This window comes from Gossypium raimondii, chromosome 5, assembly GCF_025698545.1.
Source record: "Gossypium raimondii isolate GPD5lz chromosome 5, ASM2569854v1, whole genome shotgun sequence".
Classification (NCBI taxonomy): Eukaryota; Viridiplantae; Streptophyta; class Magnoliopsida; order Malvales; family Malvaceae; genus Gossypium; species Gossypium raimondii.
The window spans coordinates 39,524,210-39,534,457 of NC_068569.1; the positions used below are offsets into that span (position 1 = coordinate 39,524,210).

A 10,248-nucleotide genomic window follows, 5' to 3' on the forward strand; every position below is an offset into this window, starting at 1 on the left:
TAATACAATTTTAAAAGATAATGAATGAGTCTTAAATAAATAATATAAAAATTTAAAAATAAAAAAATCAACCATATACAACAATTTAAGAATATTATATATGAGGAATTTTAAAATAAATAATAATATATGTACATATGAAAGCATAAAATAAGGAATATATGAAAATCTTGAAATGGATAATAAATAAGTTAAAACAAATAGTAAAATCGAAAAAGGTACAAAAGTTTTAAAATAATTAACATATGTAATACCTTTTAACATAAGATAAAATAATATATAAAATACATAATAGCTAAAATTTTTACATTATCATATAAGAATGTAAAAGGAAAAATTGTTTTATATTAAAAATAAAACAGGAACTAGAATAGATAATGTATGTACATATATTTAAAATAATTAATGTATATAAAACTTGAAATAAATAATAATAAATCTAAAATAGTTTAAAATAAAATAATATATAAGAGGAAATCCTAAATAATAAAGAAATACAAATGCAGTTTAAAAAACAATATATGTACAAAAATGGAGGCTGAAGGGTCAAGGGTGCGATTGAAATCAGAATGAAATTAATGGGAATAATTAAAAATATTGCAAGAAGGAATAAGGGACTAATTCGCTGCATGTTGGAAGCATCAAGGGGCGAAAAGATAAATACCCAAAGTCCTTTATGCTGTGCGTTTTGATACGGGCCAAAACAAAATAAGATGAAATTATGGGGACAAATTAAAAAGGAAAGAAAGTGAAAACGGACTGAATTAAAAGCACAAAAAAAACAGAGGGAATACCCGCATAAATAACCCCAAAGAATCAAACACGCGGGTTCCCCCCCCAAAACGACGTCGTTTTGCGTCTGGGAAGGGTTCCTAAAATACTGCCACTGCAGTGTTCTAAAAGGGCCAATTTTTTCTTAAAACAGGGTTTTGCTGCAGCATTAGAGAAAGAGAAAAAAAATTTAAGAGCCTCTCCTCTCTGCTGGGGTCTCCAATCCCCTTGACGCCGACCGATGAGCCACCTCAGTGGTTCGCCGCACCACCACTATGGCTGGTGGCCGACGACAAGCGACGACGGGGAGGTGAGTTTCCTTCCTCTCTTTTCTTATTTTTTTTTTTATTATTTTGAATGCAAAAGAAAAGAAAAAAAGGGAAAATGAAATACACTGAAATAGTAAATAAATAAAAACAAGCAGAAACTCAAGCAAAAATAGTAAAAAGAAACATCATCTGAAACTGTTTTGCTCTTGATGTATCTCGTTTATAAAACGTTGGTTTTATTGAGATAAATTCTTAAGAAATAAGGTAAAGAAAAAGTAAATAAATAGAAAAAGAAAACAGTTTAAAGATTCACATCCACCTTTCAATATTTTTGCGTTGCTTTTTGATTTCTAGTGTTCGTAAAAAAAATACAACGGTAAGATTCGGGCTTTTATAGCCGAATCAAAATGCTTTCTTCTTCTTTATTATCTATTAACTACTATTATTGCCCGCGTGCTTCTTCATTTGTTGTTGCATTCAATTCTTTGCAGGTGTCAGACGAGCATGGTGAAGTGCGGCGGCGGCGTGCAGGGAGTTGGAGCGGCGCACAGGGGCAGGGGCGTGCATGCGGCGCTGGAGAGGGTTAGGGTTCGCTCCCCTCTACCGAAACTGTTAATGTTATTTGGGCTAGGTTTTTTAATATTTTGGGCCCGTTGGGTTTATTTAATTTTGGTTTTGGGCCACAACTGTAATGGACTATTTTATTTTGGAATTTGGGGCTCTATTTTGGGCCCGGGCAAAAATGGGCTCTTACAATAATAATAATCAATTAAGTCCTCTTTACCATAAAAAATATTATTGGTTTATTAAGCTCTTGCATAAATAGTTTTTAACAATTCAAAAGAAGGTAGAAAATATTAGTGGTAGCTGAATTTAAGTCTATAGACATAGAGTACCTTAGGGAAGGTAGCTCAAGGTTTGCTCTCAAGACAAGTAGACTACTGTAGAAACCTATCGAGCAGTAAAATGTTCAAGACTAATACTTGGTCGTGGCATTCTAAAAATTTTATTTAAATAATCAATTAAGTTCTTGTATAATAATAATTTTATTAATAAACCTCTAATACAATCGCTACGATTCGATTTTCAAGATATATTTATCCGAATAAATTGATTTTCATTGATTGCTTGAATCATTCCACAATATTAATAAAACACTTATTTTAATAAATTGTGAAGGTATCAAATAATGCAAGTTGATTTATGTTGCAATAGTGACTTCTATTGGTAGATTACAGCTCAACAAATAACTAGTTTATTATTGTACAAGATCAAATTCATAAGCCCACTATAATAAATTATATTCACTTCCATAACAATAACTTGTTTTTTTTATTCACTTCAACGTTTTATCTCTATAATTTTTTAAAGAAATTGTTTTAATTAAATTAATAGTCTAATATACATTTATTTTGTACCAAACTTAAAATTCTCTCTCCGACATGGTATCGTATCTATACTCTTTCAACTTACGGTTTTTCTCAAATAAATTGTTGTTTTGTGTCGTTTTCTTAACCGATTAAGATGAAAAGAATAGAAAATTTGTTGTTAATGGTTCCCATCAAATTTAAAATCATTGATGTCCACAAATGTTAGGCTTTGTATTAAGCATATCTCGTTTACATACGTGGAGGTTGGATCTCTAAAAGACATAGAAAATTGTTGTTGATCATAAAGATCCTAGAAACTATATTTGAAAATTCCTAAAATTGGGTTTTACATTGTGAAGAATGTGTTTCTTTCATGAAAAGATTTGGTTTATAGATAAAAACTTGCTGAAGATGAAGGGACAGTGAAACGAAAACTTGGGTTTCGGAGATAGGTCGAAGGATCTGACCTACGCCGGTTAGGTTTTTTTATCAAGAGAAGGGTGATCTTGGGATCTAATCTGAAGAAGCCATTTTCATAGGTGAGAATGATTTGGAGTCAACTTTGGTTTTTTTTCCGTGAAGAAGAAAAAGCTGTCGAAAGAGACGAAGTCAAATAAAAGTAATATATATAGAAATTAAAAATTACTTAAGATTTTAGTTTTCCAATTAGTTAAAGACATATTTTAAAAAAAAATTCAAAATAAATAAAGGCCACGTTAACGAGACATGTCATGTTCAAATTGGTAGGATTATAAAATACTATGTGCCAATTTTAATTGATTAAAAATATCAACAAAATCTTTTCAACCAATATAACAATTTGGATAATTAATATAACAATATGTTCCACTTTTATAAAAATAAAAACTTTACCACCTAAGAAAACTAATATAGTTGGTGGCCAAAATACTATTTCAATTTTCAAGTAAACTAAATCAGTACTTTCAATCATGAAAATTTTCAATATCATCATGAACTTTTTAATCACTTACTTACTAACTCACTAATGGAATGTTTGCATGATTTACTTTTAGACATGAATTAATTTTTTAAAAATTTAAATCAGTTTTCTTCATCATGATCATTATTTTCTATCTCGAAAAAGAATAAACCCTAGTTATTGATCTTGTTTGGCAATTGGTTGATAGTTGATAGTTGATTGTAGTAGTGGTTTGACCAACTAATTTTATTAATTGGTTTGATTAACTAATTCTATTAACTTTTATTTAAAATTTTTGGTAAAACTTAGTGATAGCTAGAAGTTGATATGTATAAAATTACAAATAAGGCATTATAAATTTTATGGTTAATTATTTATTTGTTTATAATACTTTAGTTTGTATTGGCTAAAATTATTGAAATAAAATACAACAATTAAAACATCTATTATGGAAATTAATCGGTGAATACTTTTTAAAATTTAAATAAGCAAAATTCTTAAGTTCTTTATTTACAAATATTAACCTTGTGGAAATTGATAAATGTTAATAGCATATATAATTGTAAACTATACTCTAGGTGATAATTATGTCATGTTTTTAGTATGTAAATTAGTGATAATTATGTCACACTCTGAAAAAATTTTTCAAGTAGCATATTTTAATTAATATAAAGTTGTATAAGAAATTATTTTACACAAGTAAATTAAAAATAAATTAAGAGTACATAAATATTCAAGGATGAAATAGCTCCATTGAAAATTTCTCGTGATAATGTTGATTTTTTTGGATTCACAGTGGAGTTTTAATTTTTTTATTTTTTGAGATTTACTTTGGACTTTGGAGGTGAAAGTGAAAATGAGAAAATCAAGGCTACTATATCTTAACATCCCTATTAGGTTTGAGGGCACTGCAAAGAGGGTAATTTTTGAACAAGTATGGTCAGATATGTCATTCCACATATCTCATCCCCAACCAGCTGTTGAAAAAAGTTGCCATCTCAGCGTTTTTTATTTTAGAAGTTTTAGCTTAACAAATTCTTGTAAACCTCCATTCATCAAACACTATAATCTTGAACCTATCACCTATGTTGTTCGGTTACTCTCAACCAAGTAAACCTAACCATCAAGCTAGATCGAGAGCCAGCACATGTCTAATATATATCTAAAGTAACATATTGAAACAATTAAGATAAGTTTTAGTTCAACATTAGTTCTGTATCTCTCAAGTGTCACCATTAATTAGTTGACACATAAATAAATTGATTTTAATAATGATTTGGGTCTTATTTTTTTATTTTAGTTTTGTTTAAAACTAAATTCGTTAATAATTATAAGACCCAATTTATGCCCAGGCCCAAAATTACAACCCAAATTCCAAACCCAAAAAATAACAAGGCCCAGATGGCCCAAAATTAAAACAATTTCAGCAAAAATCAGAAACCTAGAAACCCTAGTGCGCCGCATCTTGCTACCCATGTGCCTCTAGCGCACTCGTCACCCGAGGTCTGCCACCGCCAGTTGCGCCTTACACCAATACAGCAAGTTGACTTCGCCCGAACCTGCAACACGCGAAAACAACAAGGACAAACAGAGCAAAAAACAAGAAAAAACAAGAAAAAGAAACAGATAGGACCTTGTAATTTCGGCTATAAAGCCATTTTTCTGAAACGATTGTAAGGGGGAGAACAAATGTAAAGAAAAATATATTGAGAAATCAATACAAAAATCGCAAAAATTTAAAAAAGGTGTTCTTCCTTTTTATTCTTCTTTTCGACTTCATTTTTTTCTTTTTTTTTCAATCATATATATACATATATATAAAATAGTTTATATTTACGAAAAATACAAAAAAAAGTGATTTTTTACCTTTTGAATTTTTCGCCACCACTTGGCGTCAATCCATGAGCTTCACCGGACCCTTGGCCGGATTTTTGGAGAGGGAAGGGGATTTTGAGAGAAAAATCAGTTTTTTTTTAAGAGAAAGGCCAGAAAATGAAGTTTAGAACTTTTTTTTATTTATAAAGGTAATAGAAACGGCGCGTTTTGCCCTTAGGGTCAGTGCCAAACGACGCCTTTTGGCCTCGACTGTGATGACCCAACCTTGGGGAGGATCCGTGTTTTCTAAAGGGGATATTTGCGCAGGCAGGTCCCCTGCTTTCTTCAAATATTCTGACTTGGTCCTATTTCATTGTTTTCTTTTATTTTGGATCTAGCCCTGAAGTTTTACTTTTGTTTCATTTTGGTCCATTGAGGTGCTGCGTTTTAGAACTTTGGGTTTACTTTCTGTTTCGGTCCTTCTATTTTTACGCGCGTCACAATTGGATCCTTTTCGTTTTCCTTTATTTCGAATTGGCCCTATATTTTTTATTTCATTTCGATTTAATCCCTTTTTTAGCATCTTTTATTATTTAGTCAATTTTTGTTAACTTTATTATTTTAATGTTACCATTATTATTATTATTATTATTATTATTATTATTATTATTATTACTATTATTATTATTATTATTATTATTATTATTATCATTATATTTCCATTTATATTTACTTATGTAATCTCTAAATATATGTGCCATGTTATATTATATTATTATTATATAAGTGCTTATATATATATATATATATTTCATATATAATTTATTTAATATATATATAAATACTTTTTTATATATATGCATATTTATGTACGTATATCTATATACCTTTTTTCTTCTCATGAATATATGTATACATACTTATATATATGTATTTTACTTAATTATTTTAAAATACTCATATGTACATACATTTTTATATTTTATAATTTTCATATATATTTTCCTTTATTTTTATGTTCATTTATGTACTTATTTATATGTTTATTTTTATGCTTTAGTTTATTTATTTGTTTATTTGCTATAGTATATGCATGATTGATTTATTATTCGTTTTTGTTCATTTTATTTATATAATCATGTTTATTATTCCATCATGCATATAAATATCATATTTCAAAAAAAGAAAATATTTCTAATTGAGGCAATATTTAGCGTTTGGAAATTCGAAAACGTGCCCTAAGGTCTTTGGGTGTCGATTTTTCTCATTCAACCAAATAGCTAAATATCCTTTCAAAATTTTAAAATAAGGCAATGTTTTGCGTTTGGGAAATTCGAGAGAACGTGCCCTATAAGGTGCTGGGTGTCGATTTTTCTCGTTCAACCAAATGGCTAAATATCCTTTTAAAAAATTCTCGTTCAACCGAATAGCCAAATATCCTCTTGAATTTCAATCCATATCATCCGAGTTTTTTTTAGGATCGTATTTTTTAACTTCATTAAAGTTTTCAATTTTTCGACACTAAGACATTAAGTAATTAACTAGGTACCAATTTTGGGTGTATCGAGGGTGCTAATCCTTCCTCGTGCGTAACCGACTCCCGAAGTCGTTTTTCTGAATTTCGTGGACCAAACTTGTTGTTTTAATAAAATCAAATTATTTATTAAAAACAACCACTTTTCAAGGTGACCCGATCACACCTTATCAAAAAGGATCGGTGGCGACTCCCATTTTCGTTTTCATTTTCAAAAACCCAAGTCGACCCCGTTTTCCATCAAAAAAATGGTGTCAACAGCTTGGCGACTCCACTGGGGATTAAATAAGTGAGTCAAGCCATGAGTTGATTATTTTTTGTCTTTTTGTCGAAAATTGAAAACTTGGTTTAAATTTACGATCCTGTCATTGCATTTCATTTGTTTTGAATTATAGTTTTCATCAAGTTTTGCATTTTAAATTTTTATATCTTTCTGCACATTGCATTGCATGACCGTTGGTCACACCTTTTAAGTGGGAGTGAGAAGCTAGTCCTTCGTGAGGTTTTCACCTCCGTGCAGGATAGTGGATCGCTTTCGGGATACATCCGTACCTATGTCTTCGTGAGATTTTCATCTCCGTGCAGCCATAGGGAAATGTATTCCCCTAAACCAAACTCGGTCCATATGAGCCTATAATGGGTGAGGATCGAGGAATCTGCTGGTTCGGGTACCTTGACTTTAGAGCCAAACCGCATGTAGAAGACCTTAAAAGCCCACCCTAGGTAGAGCTATTTCAAACCCCTAGTGGTTACCCGAATAGGTACTCTATTTTTCTTGTTTGCTTCTGTTTTGTACTAACCCATCTTGTTTTGTTTTGATTATGATTGCATTGCATTTGTATCTTAGGAAAGAGATATTGATTCAAATCCAATTACTAAATTAGAAAGCTTGTCATGGAATACGAATTCCTTGATAAAGTAGAAAACAAAACGACTGCCTGAATATATTCTGAGAAACACAAGAAAGACAATGGAAGAGTTCGTGACCTTACTTCGTGGCCTGAGGATTCAAGATGATTGTCCAAGAGCCTTCGACGTTCGAACTCCCTTAAAGAAGTTGACGAGTCTCATGAAGATGACGACCAAGATCTAGAAAAGAAGCTAGCTGTGGCGTCTGTTGGAAATTGGTGAGATTATCACAAACATGCAGATGAAGGAAAAGATTGATGTTGTCTCTAGGAATATAAGGGCGAGGCCGTACATGCATCTGCTTTATGTAAAGGAATTTGCTTTCTAGAAAAGTTTCCTAAATGTAATTGAATCAAAATCAATGTCTCTCTAGGCATTCATTTTATGCACCGGCATTACATGCATTAGCATCCATTGAAAGAGTCTAATTGAGTCAATTTATTTCAGTTAACCTGGAAAACCGACAAAGTTACGACACCCGAGCTAAGTCAAAAATTATGGACCAAAAGTTGGAAAACCTAGAGCGACTTCAAAAGGAAATGCAAGACCAGCTGCAGGCACAAATGAAAGAACAAATAGAAAAGATTCAACATGACATGGTATAAAAGATGCAAGAGTCTCAAAATGATCTGATGACTAAGATGACGCAATTATTGAAGGGAGTAGATAAGGGGAAAGGACCTGTGATTATTAATGAGGAAGAAAACAATGGCGAACCACTTTATTCTCCAGGTTTCACGCCTCCGCATGCGCAGGTTCAAACTGAGCTGCATCCGCGAAGACCCTCTATGTCGGTTAGGCCTCAGCAGTTCCAAGGCGATGCTTCAATACCAATGAATTTTCAACCTGGAGCGGGCTCTAATCCCGGTGATAACCCGAATAATATTGCTATCCCAGATCTTGATGAGATGGCTGAAAAGGAGAAGGCGAAGGAGGAACTTCCAAAACAATTTGAGGAGAAATGGAAATGGATAGAAGAGAAGTTTAGGGCAATAGAAAGCATTGAAAGCTATCATGGGATAGACGCAAAAGATCTGAGCTTGGTTCCGGACTTGGTGCTACCTTACAAATTTAAAATGCCGAAATTTGAGAAATATAACGGGACCAGTTGCCCAGAAGCCCATATTACTATGTTTTGCAGAAGAATGACGGGGTATATTAATAATGATCAATTATTAATACATTGCTTTCAAGAAAGTCTTACAGGAGCAGTGTCAAAGTGGTACAATCACCGAAAGCGTAACAAAATTGGTACTTGGAGGGATTTGGCACAGGCTTTCATGAGACAGTACAATCATGTCTCGGAAATGATGCCTGACAGAATTACCCTGCAAAATATGGGGAAAAAGCCTAATGAAAGTTTTAGGCAATACGCACAAAGGTGGAGGGAGATTGCCGTACAAGTTTAGCCACCACTCTTGGAAAAAGAGACAACAATGCTCTTCATCAATACGCTGAAGGCCCCGTTCATTACGCATATGTTAGGAAGTGCGACAAAAAGCTTTTCAGACATAGTCATGAGCGGTGAAATGATTGAAAGTGCCGTGAGAAGTGGAAAGATTGATGCTGGGGAGAATAATAGAAGGTCAGACTTAAAGAAAAAGGAAAACGAGGTGAGCAATGTGAACACTTACAATAAGGTGATTGCTAGTCAGCAAGGTTCATCTAGACAAGAACCTTGTGCGAAACAAGGTACTGAGAACCTCCAGTTTACGCCAATTCCGATGACGTATAAGGAGCTGTATCTTGATAATTCAACACGCGCATTGTTGCCCCTCTCTATACAAAGCCTCCACAGCCTCCGTACCCCAGATGGCACGATGCGAATGCACAATGCGAATATCATGCGGGAAATACGGGGCATTCGATAGAAAATTGCATTGCTTTTAAAAAACTGGTTAAAAGGCTTATTAGTATGGGCGTCGTTAAATTTGATGATTCCTCCAGTGCGGAAACTCCATTACCCAATCATAATTGATAAGTGGAGTGAATGCAATGCAAAAGCAACTGAAGAAGGGACCCTGTTAGATATTTGCCCTTATAAACATGGAAGTGTTCTAAGCAATTCAACTGCGGAAGAAAACCCTATAGTCTCTAGAACTTTTTAAAGTAATATTCAGAACATTTTTGTTGTTCTTAGCCTAGAAATGATAGAAATTCCTTTGTGAAATAGGCTTATGTCTGAACGTTATTATGAAATACATCTTTACGATTATTTTTGAGTCGATATTTTCATTCTTTACGGATAATTCTATATTCTTTCATTCTTTGGGATTTTCTTCCAAACCATCATTCATTCATAATCATATTGTAAATAATCATTCATAAATTTATACATTCTTTTGTATATTCTTCGGTGTATATTATGAGTCCTCAGATATCAATGACGTGAATGACTCTGCTATAGACCCAGATTTTTCTTTTGAGCAAGACATGTGTTCAGAGGGATCTCAGGACTTTGAAAATGACAAAGATTGTAGCTTACCTCCGGACTTATTGAGGATGGTTGAGTAGGAGGATAGACAGATCCTACCTCTCAATGAATCATTAGGAATTCTGAGCTTGGTGAATATTAGAATTGACTTGTCCTCAAAAATGAAGTAAGACCTTGTTCAAAGAGGTCTTTGTAGGATCACAACA

General features: G+C 32.6%; 1 long non-coding RNA gene across 1 annotated transcript; it reads left to right on the forward strand.

The window, feature by feature from the left end:
• The first annotated feature begins 852 nt into the window (after positions 1 to 852).
• LOC105766061 (uncharacterized) lies at positions 853 to 1,768 on the forward strand. The gene is made up of 2 exons (XR_001124968.2): positions 853 to 1,081; positions 1,532 to 1,768. It is a non-coding gene; the product is annotated as an uncharacterized LOC105766061 (long non-coding RNA).
• Positions 1,769 to 10,248: the final 8,480 nt, after the last annotated feature.